This window comes from Saccostrea echinata, unplaced genomic scaffold (genome assembly GCF_033153115.1).
Source record: "Saccostrea echinata isolate AGI-Se365-2 ecotype Australia unplaced genomic scaffold, CSIRO_AGI_Sech_v1 ptg000016l, whole genome shotgun sequence".
Classification (NCBI taxonomy): Eukaryota; Metazoa; Mollusca; class Bivalvia; order Ostreida; family Ostreidae; genus Saccostrea; species Saccostrea echinata.
Genome location: NW_026889765.1, coordinates 15331522 through 15345872, shown reverse-complemented (window position 1 = coordinate 15345872; position 14351 = coordinate 15331522).

Here is a 14351-nt window from a genome sequence, read left to right as displayed (position 1 = left end):
GGAAAAAGAAAGGAATATTCCTGGATCTAAACACACAAAAAATTCCGCTCTTTAAATATGCAGAGCGGTACCAAGGGAATAGCACCAAAAAGATTTTTCAGTTGTATAAAATAACATCAAGACCAGGCACGTAGTATCGGAGGGGGGCTCCTCCCTTCCAGCTTTTCCCCGAACATAGTGTTTTACTGTTTATTTAGTACCAAAATGTTCATTGAAGAGAAGGTTGTCCACCTTCCCATACTTTTTGTTGTAGTGTTGTTGTTGTAATAACGTTAAAGCAAACCATGAATAGGGATCGAAAATTTGTCTTGTGAAAGATTGAAGCATAACGCCCCTCCCTCTTTTTGAAAATGCGCTATAACGTGGAAACAGGTGTTATTACGTCGTTCTTAAAGGCGTTATAACGCCGTTTCAAAAGGCGAAATTATTTACTTCTTAAAGGCTTTATTAGGCCTTTTCAAAAGGTGTTATAACGCGTTTTCAATAAAAATTATCAAGCCTTTGAAAAGGCGTAATTATACTTTTTAAAAAGGCGTTATTACGCCTTTCAAAAAGGTGTAATTTGGCTTTTGACAGACCCTAGAAACGTTTTGAAAGGTTAATGGGCAAACCAGCCTCCCGAAAAATTGACAATTAAAAAACAACAACAACGCAAGCAATACAGAAAACTTAAGTTCCTAAACTCGGGTAAGGAGTTGAGTAGGGTAGAAGGGGATCCTTCTCTAACTTTTCGGTTAATTCTTTAAAATGCAATAATTAAATTGCCACAGTTTAACCATACAGCAACAAAATGCAGGAGCCAAGTACCTTATAAATGATTTTTTTAAAAGTAAAATAACGGCAAGACCCCAAATGGGGGTGGGGTCCAGTGGTGGTTCCCCCACGTTCTACGAAATTTTTTCATCGTATTGACTGAAAAAGCAGCAATAATTGATTTACTATATGATTTATTGATTAAATGATACAAACTCATTAAGCAGTTCATGCCATCTTACTTGTTTACATTTGCTGAAGTCATAGCCAAGCGCAATAAGAGAAGCAGAGTAAAATAAACATTACCAGTCGTATTAATTTGGAATTTTTAATTTTTTAGTTACTTTGAAAACAAAATTATGTTTGGCTCTTTTATAGGATCAATTTTGAAAAAAAGGGGGACATTATGGGGGGGGGGGGATGACAGCTGAAAAAAACCCTTGACTAGCCCCAACGAAATGAGAAGAATTTTCTTAACTTTAAATTTTGTGTTGGGGAGTGGGGTGGATTAGCGGTGAGAGATTAAGGTCCATTAGTGTGGGTCGCTCCTTTCAATGAATATTATTAGTCTAAATTTAGAGAAGTTCAATGCACCCTCCCCCACAATCACCCCATCCCAAATTATATTTTCCCTAATGTTTTGTTCACCTGAGTAGCAAGCAAAATAGCTTTCCAAAACTACTTGTATCAATATGGAATTTCCTGATTTATTTTCAGACAATGTAAAGAAAAACAAATCCTTACATGTATATTCACCTGGAAGGTCAGGTGCAGGTGAATATAACAAGGTATTTTTTTCTACAATGTTGGATCTCAGCCAATCAGAGAGATAGGAATTTTTCAATTATATAATAAAATGAGTAATAAATTTAAAGGCAAAAAAGATAACGTCGTAGAATGTCACGGAGCAGCAGTTAACCATACAATTCGTGTTGTACTCTGGAAAATATGAAAATGCCGGAGGAAGTAGGAAATATGTGTGTGTACATGATACAAGCGGTATTTGAATGATAGACTACTCTGCTAAGACGATGGTGATCTGTGAAAAAACGGAATGTCTGTAAAAATCTTATCAAAAACATTGATAAGATAGTGACGTCATTCTAAGAGTTTGGCGCTTCCCAGATGCTGATCTCGTGAAAGCACACTTATGCAGTGAAAAAAATATAACATTGACAAACAATTTTATGCTACTGGAACAATTGTTAGCAAAATAGATTTCAGTTGATAGAGAAACGTTTTAATGAGTGCACTGGTATTGGGCAATACTGTGTGAAATGTATAGTTATAGTATTTTTGACAATCTCATGTCGGTATGTTTTTGACGTTACAGTGTTGTTGAGTTTGCGCCGTGGTTACAAAACATGTTGATTTTAAAATTAAATAACATGAACTCTATCAAATCACATAGAATGAAACTTCACACTTAAACAAAATAAATATTTTTACATGTGATAATGTGCTCATTTTAAATTTCTCGAAGATAGTATAACGAAGATTGGCATAGTCCATGAACTTTCCGAACAACCTTCGTAGAAGAGGTAGAGCTGTCAAAATGCTTCCTTAGAAACTACCATCTCTAGCCTGTGTCCTATATTTATCGAAATAACTTTTTTACTACACTATGCCCTCGCAGTATTTTTTTTTCAAAATAAATGATTCATGATTTGTTTAGTTCTAATCTATAAAAAAGTTAAATTATTTTCAAAATTGCTTTAATTTCACACAAGAGGAAAACTGAGTGATAAATTGGTCACATATTGGTTAAAAAATATATTTTTTTATTTCAGAAGAAATAGCTGATGAACTAAGTAATTGTCAAATACTTTAATCAATTTAAACAGGATAGATATATGAGTATCTATGATATTCCCTTCGTATCAGTCTGTTTGAACTTAAAAGCAATTTTTAAGTCAATCAGAAAATCCGCGAATATTTGAATCAAAGGTATCTGCAAGGAAAATAAAAAAAAAATACTATTAAACAATATAATTACAGCTATTAGAAGTGTGTTTACCTATATCCTTTTAGTGACTTTATTGGAAATTAAATTAAACTCAGATGCAGAAAACATTACGTTTGGTCTTGAAGAAAAAATTATAACCAGAACACTAGAGAAATTTCTTTTTTATCACATCTCTGACTAATTGTGATGTTTTACCTTTTATGGGGGATGATGTAGATCAGACTCGTAGATCAGCGTCAAGTTAGAATAGTGCCCCTCTTATCACTGAAATTTCTAATTTAGCGATCTGGAAATACACATCAATATTCCTGCTAAAGTTGAATAGCTGACAAATTAAGAAAGAGACCTGACACAAATGTTCCCAATTAACTTGTAGCATTAGCGAGTTTGGTTTGAAAAAATAAAATATGAAAAAATTTGCTTCAATAACAAAAAAGGTGAAGTTATGATGCTTTACAAACCTTGTGTCGGGACACAGCTCTCTGTATATACCTAGATTTGTTAGAAGAAAACCATAAATTTTACATTTATTACCTGCAAGACTTTTTCTTTATCCTTTTCACTAACCCTTGGTTACTTTTGAAAACACCTTCAGGAGTTCGATTTATTTTCTTTTTTCAGTGCATGTCCGGGCTTTACTTTTTTGTGTGCAATTTGACATGCTTCTCTAAGATCTAAAATAAGTCCCTTATTCCCTAAACATTCTTTGGTCTGTGTTCATGCTACCATACCTGAAATTTTTTTTCAGAAAATCTCAGTAGCTCCTCTCTTTACATTTAATCAAACAGGCTGTTTAATTACCTAGATTTCTTCTCTAACACACTAATGACAAAAATCCTTTCCGCAAGCGTCCGAAAATTATAGAATAATTCATCAGATCAGTATGTAAATAATGGCCTAACAATGAGTATGAAAAACGTCAGTCAGCATTTGACTTCATGATAGGTCGTATTTGTTGAAAGGCCATTGTATCGGCCATAAAACTTGCAAAATGGTGACTTCAACCAGACTGTTGATACCCTTGTTTCATCAACGTGTTTGTCAATAGTTTGCCTCGTTTTAGAAATTGTTCATACGTAGAGCATGTTCTTGTGTATCGAATCAACTGGGAGACAAAACCCCATACACAGGTGATAAGGGTATATTGCTACATAAGTAAGCCTTAGGGAAGTTGACGATTGAAAAAATGAAGTCATATCACGTTTATCATAAAGCTTTGTTGTTAGGTTACCAATAAAGTCTTTTTCTAGTAAAATATTCAAATATGAAACAGATATTTCAGACTCTGTGCTATCTTTTATTTCAAGCTCACTGGGATATATCGAGTTCCTTGGAGTTTTTAAGTATCCACATATGATTTACACTACTTCTCGAATATACTGTTGTACAGTACTCCTGAAGTTTCTAGCAAGTTTTTCTTGTAAATCGCAAAAATTACCACTTCCTTGTATACTGTTTTTATCGCGTTGATTTTGATGCAAAATGTATTTTTAAAATTATTATATTTTGTTTTAGTACAAAATGTTGTTTACGAAGGCTGTCTCAAAAGTTGGTCTTAAATTAGCATATTGGCCGTGTGGCGCAGTGGTTAGAACATTTACTCTAGAGTCCCGCAGTAAAGAGTTGATCCTTGCGTCGCAGATTCGAGTCCACTGTGCGACGTGGAGACCGGTCTTTCCGATAAGACTATACAAACCGAGGTCCCGTTTAGCAGTAGGTGATGGCACGAAAAATTTCCCTCACTGTTCAAAAGCCGTAAGTACCGAGTACAGGTATAAATTTGCAGCAAGGGATAGCATCACAATATGAGTGGAAAATTCTCGAAGGGACGTTAAAAACCAAACAACCAACCAAAATGGTTGTTATAACAATTCTTGTCAGAAAAGTTCGATTTTAATTGTTTGAACTTAAATTTAAATTTTATGTAAAAACCGCCTCAATAAAGGTCTCTTGCTATAAAGCTTTTGGATTAAATGGTGATATTTGTATTTTTCATACAACTAGTCGACACTTAACAAAATTTATATGTGACGTTACTTTAATGCCTGACGTCATTTTCTTATGTCGTTAGTTTCGCTTATTTGCCTTTGAAAACGCCCGAAAAAGAGACCACCATGCAATATAAAATTATTTATTGATTTGATTTGATGGAAACGTTGTTAGAAACGAGGTAAATGACGGATTCAACACGGAATAATCGGAATATTTCCAGTTCTTTGATTTATGAGGGTCATAAACGGGTTTCAGACGGCGTGTACGTTTTGGAAGACGCTGTAAGAAGTGAAAGACCACTTTCATGTAATAAGGAATCACGTATTAATGACATTATTATGAAGCTGTCTAAATGTCTGATTGGGTCGTGCGTCTAGAATATGCTGATATATCTGATATATGCTGATATCTTTTGTAAATATTATAATTATATTACATAATTTATATTATCGCACACGTTTGGCAGTGTTTTTACTATAATTAAACAAAGGTATACCACGAACTTTGTGGACAACCTTTGTACATGTTACTTTTGTTGAGCGGTTTTATATTTCTTTTCACATGGTTTTGGAACAAATAAATGTGTATGAATATTTTCATTGCCATAAAAAAGTAAACTTTAGAAACATTCAATTTTTGTGATTTATTTGATCAACTGACAATACGATAACTTTACAGATAATGAATAAGACATGCTTGCACATAAAATATTTTGCATGATATTAATATACACTTATGGACTCTTTAAGTGGTTGATATGGTTTGAAAATCACCATAAAAACTTTTGGGAACAAAACAAAGAGTCAATTTGTATGTCATTATCATTAACACATTCAACTTACTTGTTGACATGGGGGAAAAGTTTAAAAATACAGGGATCGTCGAACTTCCTTTTGATCTTTATGATATCAAATAAAACATACAGAAGCTCAAGCTCATTATCCATTAAACCAGAAAGAAAATCTGTCAAAGTACCACTTTCAGGACCTATTTTAAACTGAATACATACTTCTCTTATACATGTACATGCAATATGTACGAAGAAATGCTGTATATTTTAAATTTCACATTGAAAAAATAAGCACGCTTTTAAGATGTCATATGCACTTTATTAAAACGGTATTAATTTGTAGAAATTGTCTTCGTTCAAAAATAATTAGGCTTTTCCGATACCATTAATATTCATTCCACGACCCTAGAAAACCACTTTCATACCTAATAGTAATAGTTTCACTGTAAACTAAATCAACTAAAATAGTAATTTCGAATAAGAAAATAGACATATTTTAAGGCATAGAAAGAATTGAACAATTTTAAGCAAACCACGCTTTTATATACAGTGAAAACAAACATTTTTCTGAAGATATTTTTCATGCGATGTTGGATTCAGTGACTTCATCGACGTATTTTCTATATATTTTGATCAATGACGTAACAGGCGTTTTTCTGATTATATTTCCTTTTTAATTCCAGCCTTTGATTTTTGCTCCAGAAGCAAAGAATACGCTTCATATGGTAACGTGGCTCACTGAATCTCCAAACGTAGAAAAAAGGGTTACAAGCGCTGTTGAAAAGTATCATCGACAGAAAGATGGTGTAAATCTGTACGACGATTTTCGATTTGAAATCAAACGGAAATGTATAAATGATCATAAAAGGAATAAATGCCATCAGAAATACACCAGTGATGATGGATATTTTTCTGGCAATCCTTGTTTGCTCTCGCGCGAACACAGTCGACTGAGCAATGTTTTTGACGTCGGTGGATCCCCCCAAGCTTGCTCGAATTTGGTAGATCAGGTAAACAAACATGATGAGATTGAAGGCCACAATGATTAAAAGAATAACTTTACAAGTTAATGTCACCATATTTCTCTTCACGTAGGCCATTACAAAGCAAGAGATGCCGTATTCTTTTTCAAAATCAAAGAATAGCCCATAAATCAGGATTAGTCCTAATACCCATAATGCAACAGAAATTTTTATTATCAGTTTCTTCGTTATGAAAGAGTAGTATCGCATTGCTAAAGCGAAAACACAGCAACGATCCAAATTCATCATGGTGATGATAAACAGTGACACAGTCGTGAAGAGGAAACCCAGATACTTCTTGATATCACAGTGATATTTCTCATAAAGCATGGTATTTGGTATGCTAATGAAAAGTCCCGTCAAAAAATCAGATACAGCCAAGTTAAGAGACATGATCCGGATTTGGAAACTGAGGCGGGTGCTGATATACAATAAGCCGATAGAGATAACATTTTCTACCATCATAAAAATTCCAACAGGAATTAGTATGTAATCTGACATTGGCGGATCGGGTAATTTAAAATTTGTTGAAATATTATTTTCTACAAACGATTCTGAACGATTTCCGGAAATGTCCGACCAATTCATAATGTTCTTTTGTGATAGAAATAATTTTTCTGGGTGTTATAAAATAAATGATCGGGGTCCTAGGCGAAATGATAGAGACAGTTGCAGTGGAGTACTTTTTATATGAGGGATATATAGAAATCAATAGATCTTTGCCCAATCATCTTCGAGCGATATACTTCAAAATTACTTGGTATGGTAAGGATAATTCATTTGCATAAAAAATAATGAAGGGGCCATCTGAGAAATTCATACTTCCTTTTATTGACAGGTACATTTAAATAATTTATATTTACTAGAACATATAAAATTGTTTTATGAGCATGACCTTATTTTTAGCAACATAGAGAACAATGGAGAATAGATTGAATATCATTAAGTCGAAAGAAAATTGGAAAAAGAATTCAAATTCAGAATGAATGATTTCATTTGTTTTTTTTTTTTTCCCCTAAGCAGAGATGACTTACCCAGTTACCAAAGTAATCCTTCCTTATAGATTATAGTAAACGGAGAGGAGAGAGTTGCCCAGATTCTATTGAATTTCATTTGATCTTCATGACTAGTGTCTCTTTGATTAATAATTTAATTCATATATAATATGTTATATGTATTAAATTGTTTTCTTAAAATAAATATTAGTAAATATTTAATAGATATTATAACTTTATCGAACTTCGTATTTATTAAATATTTGCTATTGGCTTTGAAACATTACAACAATATATACATATATTACAACAATATATATGTTACAGTAAATATGTGTAATATATATGTATTTTGAGATGACCCCTCATTTTTCTAATGAACATGTTATTATAAACGGTGACTACTGAATCACATATCAGTGTGAATTGTTTTATATATTATCTAATTATATTTTACCCGTATGTAATTTGAAATATTATTGAATTGTCAGCTTTGTTTATTCTTGATTGTTACCGTTGTAAACTTTTAACAGAGGAAAGTCGGATTGACACATGTTATATAGACATAGAGATTTTACGAATTTACAGCTGTATTTAAAGGATCTAATCAGAGCACTTGTATTATAATGTCTTCTAAAGACTGATCTCGATGTAAATTATTAAATATTTTTCTTACTTACGGTAAAATTGCCGTATTTTTCTCTGTACAATCTGTACCATACTTGTGTTCTATTTTTGTGTATTTTGGTTTAGGTTGACCTCTACTTCCGGGTCAATTCCCATATTTATACTTTTAACCTCATTAATATTCATTCGATGTCAATTTCAAAGAACACCGACTTTTACTGTGAAACAAGTATGTAATTATTGTTTATGTGTGAAATATTATGTAAAAAGGTATTAATTGTAGAATTATTTGCAATATTAATTGTATTTTTATCTAGAGAACTATTTTTCGTATAGAGATTCCGTAGAATTCCGTATGCGTTATACGAATTCGTATGGAAACGGAGTGTGATTTGTCCTTACGGAATATAAATAAGGAAATTCCGTAAGTCCGAAGTTAGTCTGCTTCTTGGCATTTTTGTAGACGTAGGGTTTATTTTGGCTGTCACTTTAATTTAAACGTCTGAGGTAAAACTCTTTGAGTTTTTAATTGATAATTAGAATTTGAAATTAATTAACAAATCTATTTATTTATTTTTGGCAATTTGTTGGTTCTTACTCAGAAATTTTGGTTTTAGTCACATATCTTGATTATTTCAGGATCCGACTTTACCAATTTTTCTTTTAAATAATTTATTGAGAAATTATCTAATTACTAAATTAATTCTTCAGGAGATCACATATCTTGATTATTTCAAGATCAGATTTCTTGAGTGAATATTTCTAAAACTTTGCTAGACAAATCACATCTACCGTTCTGACAATTTATCAAAATAGTAGCTTAATTAATAGTATAGTCGCATATCTGGATTATTTCTGGATCTGACTTGTTTTATTGGGGTGGTTAAGAAAAGCTTGGAAATTCTAAAAATTATATTAATTATTTTTGCTTGGTTGTAGATATATATATATATTTTTATACCTTCTTGTTGAGACTTACGGGTATTATCTATAATAAAATTTTGTATTTGGAAGCAGACTCAATAAATTCATGAAACTTAAATTTTGAGTTAGTGTTGTTGACTCAGTGTTTAAAAGGGGAGTTAACTCCTGTCTTCTAGAACCACTATCTCGTTACATATGTTTAATCAGGAATTACATGTATTTCCTAAATTTTAGGAAATACCTGAAATTCCTATTCTGCTTGGGAAATATGTGTATTAACCGTTTTCAGTTAGGAAATACATGTATTTACTGAATTTTTCAATACTTTTACACATATTTACTGACTGTGTTTTTGGTGAGATAATTAAAGTATGCATCATAAAATATGAAAAGTTTTACAGTAAATTAAATGTTCACCTTACCAACTTAAACAGAGTGAGTAGAGTTCAAAACTTGTTGCACATGCAGTGGTCCTTAATTCATTCACTTTCCATTTGAAAAGGCTTGATTTTCACTGAAAAGCATAAACTTACTTGGTATCAAAATTGAATTGTTGTCAAACTTTGATTTCAAAAAAGATATTTCAGAGGAGTGATACAATCAAAATTATATTTAATAAATATTTAAGATATCCCTTTAAAAATATTGTTTCAGCTTATAATAACTCAGTGAAATGGTCATCACACAATTGCAAAGTTATTTTTATAAATATTTTTTTTTAATTCAAAAACTAAAATCGCTTACCGGCTTTCCATCACATCTTTTATGACATACTTATGCTATGCTACTATTCGTTTATAACAGCAAATCTAAAACTCTGAAGCATCTTACATGTAATTGCAGATAAAACAATTTTTAGTTGCCTCTGAAAAAATCCCAAAGCTATCATAATATACATGTACATATAATTTAATAAAACTAATGTCAGTATTTCAGTGATGAAACCTTAGTTTGAAAAAATCCTCCTGAAATGGAATTTTAGAAAGACAGTGCACTGAGTATTGCCCTGAATAGGAAATTGATCTACGATGAATGTCAGCTTTCTAGAAAAATTCTAATAGACTGCTGTTATAAAAACATCCTTACTAAGATTTGTACACTCAATGAATATTTTAAAACATAGGTATAGTTATCCTGCTTAGTTCAGCAAAACTGTGTAAAATTGGCTAAAATTTCCAGTAAATACATGAATTTCCTAGCCTATTCAGTAATTACACCTGTTTCCTAAAACAGCCTGTAAATACATGTATTTACTGAAAGGTTTAGGAAATACATGAAATTCCTGATTACACATATATACTTTAACATATACATGTATGATGCGGCTTTTACACGATGTTCATGTTAAAGACTGTTTTGAGTTAAACTTAACGGTGTGAATAAACTTGAAACGACAAATCAAAGATATCGATCGATAGATGAATAAATTCAGTGACTGCATGATCGTAATTGCCTACTCGATATTATTTCACTCAAGATATTGTGTGAAGATGAAAACCTATTCATGCTTGAAGTTTCCCAAAAAATCTGCGATTATGCTCGCCAAATATGATGAAGTCCTTACACTGAATAGAAAATTGTACTAGACATATTGTCACACATTCAGAAGAAGAAAATGGTGTGTGGTATGTGCAGTGCAATTTTGCACATAATGTTGCCAAGGACATTATGTACATAGGCGACAAAATGTGCCATCACCAACCACTTATGTATAAATTGCCAGTTTTATCTGTTCAATAGGTTTGTAGAACTTTTATATCGTTGTATAAAATAAAAACAACCGAATAATTGTCCAGATACCTTATCCTACCTACAATTCTTTTCAGTATGCATTGTAAATGTATTAATTAAGGAATAAAATTGAAAGATGCAAGGTATTAAAAATCATCAAACACACAGAAATGTATGGAATCTGGAAAAACCACGTAGTCCACCATCTCACCGTCACGCCATCAAACTAAGTCAATAGTGCGATGACGATGACTCGATTTATGATGACAATAGTGCGATAGAGCGGAGACGACGAGGCAGTTCTGCAATAACGCAATGACGAAGGCTATATCACGATGGAGCAAAATCGATTATCATTTTATCGTTATCGCATGCCATCGTCATCGCATTATCGTGTTATCATTCACCAAAACCTTGATGGTACATGTACTATGGTACAATAGTGAACTACGTGGTCCCAACCGATTCCATTGAAAGGACAAATGTATTACCTCTTCGTTATTTTCGTCTTTTCCTGTAAATTCCTTCCTTTCGGAGTTTAAATAAATTAAATGAATATTTAAGGGAAAAAAATCTGTCATTATTTACGTTTGTATATGAATAAGGGGGTGTAATCAAAAATCATACATGCGTTGATGGGTATAATTTTAAAATACTTTGGTTATTTTACAAACTAATTTATTTCTAAAATTCAATTTTAAAGTCAAGGTCCTACTTTCCATGGAAATTGTGCACAAATGGAATAGAAATATTCCTACGTAGCTTTTAGTATGTTACTTTCGTGCAATTTCTTTCGAGATTTGTTAGAAATATAGAACGAAGGTTGTCCTTCAACAACTCGAACATTTTTAATTTTTTTACGAATGGTATAAAGTTTAAAACTGGCATTCACTATATTCAACATTTTTTTTAATAATACACACATGCAGGAATTTCAATAAAATATCTCTATAGATAAAATTTAAATAACCTTACAAAATAGCTGCAGGCGCATCACAGACGACGTCAGAACATAGCTTGTGGTCTGGTGTTCAGGAATCGTACCGCGTGCGTCCTTAAAAATTCGTTTGCCGCATAAATCGACATGATTTTCTGTTAGTTACCGAGGATACCTAGTTATCAATCTCACACGTACTAGATTTAACCAAAAATCTTTGAATTGACGATTTCCCAACCCCGATCATAATTCTATTCCTATTCACTTTTCGCACAGTTAACCGGCGGTCTCCACTTATGAACTTCAGCTCCTGACTTTCAGTTTGTCGTCATTTTTGTTGATCTACTATACGCCTCTTCCATCAAATTCCCAGTTTCAGCCATCCTTGAATCTCTATTGCCATGTAACATAAAGTGTCCTAGATTTGTGTTTGTGCCATATCATCGTTTCCATCTTTTGTCCCGTATGGCCAGAAGTCATACCCTGCTAAACACAGTACTAAATGACAATTTAGTGTGTCGCATTATTCCCCAGTGTCGCCATTTTTGGACAATATGTAAGAGAAGTGGTTTGCATACATGTAGTCATATGTTTGTCATATATGATGTCAAATTTAAGACTTTTCACACATGAATACTCCAGACCTTAGAGTTTTTAAGGTTATTTTTTTTTCTACATTATATTTCCGTATAACTTGGTTCTAAAGAAAACATCACTGGCCAAGCTGTTTTAAAAAGTCAAAAAATTACGGGGAAAATTCCGATATTTAACACACTTTAAATGCTGTCTCCACTGTCATGTATATGACAATACAACCTTAAAATATTTTGTCAAAATAACGAAAATACCATTCACCAACAATGCGCATAAAATCAATAATTATGGTCAGATAGTTTATGAAATATTTTAAAAGTTCGCGTTTTTCTGGGACAACCCTAGTGTATATAGCATATTTGCTATTAGAATTAAACTTATACATTGACTCAGTAAATTATTTTGTTCATCGAGAAATGAATCTAAAAAGCAAACTCTACACTTTTCCTATGAAGGCCTCTGGGTTCATAAAGTAGGCGATTTGTTTATAGATTCATTTCTAGATACATAAAATGATTTATAACGTGAATCCTTCATTATAAGATGATTATGAAACTCGTTGCAATCTATATTGCTGAACTGCTGGCAACTAATGATTTACATTCAACACAAGTATTGTTATGTCGCTTATTGTTTTTGAGGAATTCATTATTGGTAGTTATCCTGTAAATCTACTTTTAATAAACCTGTTATTTTTGGATGTCGTCGGTCCTGTAACAGCACCTAGCTGGCCGTGACGACAAATTGAAAACCACGCGTTATCGCGGTGTGATAATTTGTCGGCACTGACAGGTGCTGTAATAGGACCAACGACATCCAAAAATAAGAATTCAATGCTTATATACACATATTTACTGTGCCCTTCAACTCGACCTTTCGTTATATCGACGACGTATTATCAATTAACAATAATTTCTTTCATTCATATGTCGCCTCGATATATCCCAGTGAGCCTGAAATAAAAGATACCACAGATTCTGATACATCTGTTTCATATTTGAATATTTCACAAGAAAAAGACGTTAGTGGTAACCTAACAACAAAGCTTTAACTTTTCAATCGTCAACTTCCCTTACTTATGTAGCAATATACCCTTATCACCTGCATATGGGGTTTATGTCTCTCAGTTGATTCGATACGCAAGAGCATGCTCTACCTATGAACAATTTCTAAAACGAGGCAAACTATTGACAAACAAGTTGATCAAGCAAGAATATCAACAGTCTCTTTTGAAGTCATCATTTCGCAAGTTTTACGGTCGATACAATGACCTTGTCAGCACATACAACCTATCATTAAGTCAAATGCTTACTGATGTTTTTCATATTAATTGTTAGGCCATTACTTATACACTGAACTGTCTACGAATTTTTCCTTTTTTTTTTTTATCATGACAAGGAGCACACGGCGGGTGTGACCGTTCGGCAGGGGATGCTCACTCCTCCATGGCACCTGATCCCACCTTTAAATTTTGAGGTCCGTGATTGCTGTGCTCCAGATTTGTATCGTTTCATTGGACTTTCGAGATTGAATACTGTTCGTTATCTTCATATTTCATTACACTCTTTAATTTTCTCTCTTATTAATTGTTAATTTCGTTAATCTTTATTATGAATTTAGCGCCTTTCAGAACAGGTTTGCTTAATAAACGTAAGAGTCGTTGTGACGTTGGAAAGTTAAATAACGCAAATGAATATTGCGAGGGGAAAAAAATATTAATTTTAAGCGTACATTTATTACAATTTTACAGTAATTTAATACGGTAATTGATTTCAGTTAAATTGAGCTAAACAATATATACATTCTGGTGTTCCTAGAGTATTAAAAATGCATATAGTTCCTACCGTGTATTCTACAGCGCAGTAGGTTTCCAGTATTTCATAAAGAAAATAATAATGAACGTACGTATGTATTTTCTTTTTAATATAGTTTCGAGAAAGTTGTCAGAATTTTTTAAATCATGTTGAATTGGCATAATAACACAAAGAGGTCTTTTAAAATGTAATTGAGTTTTTGGTTG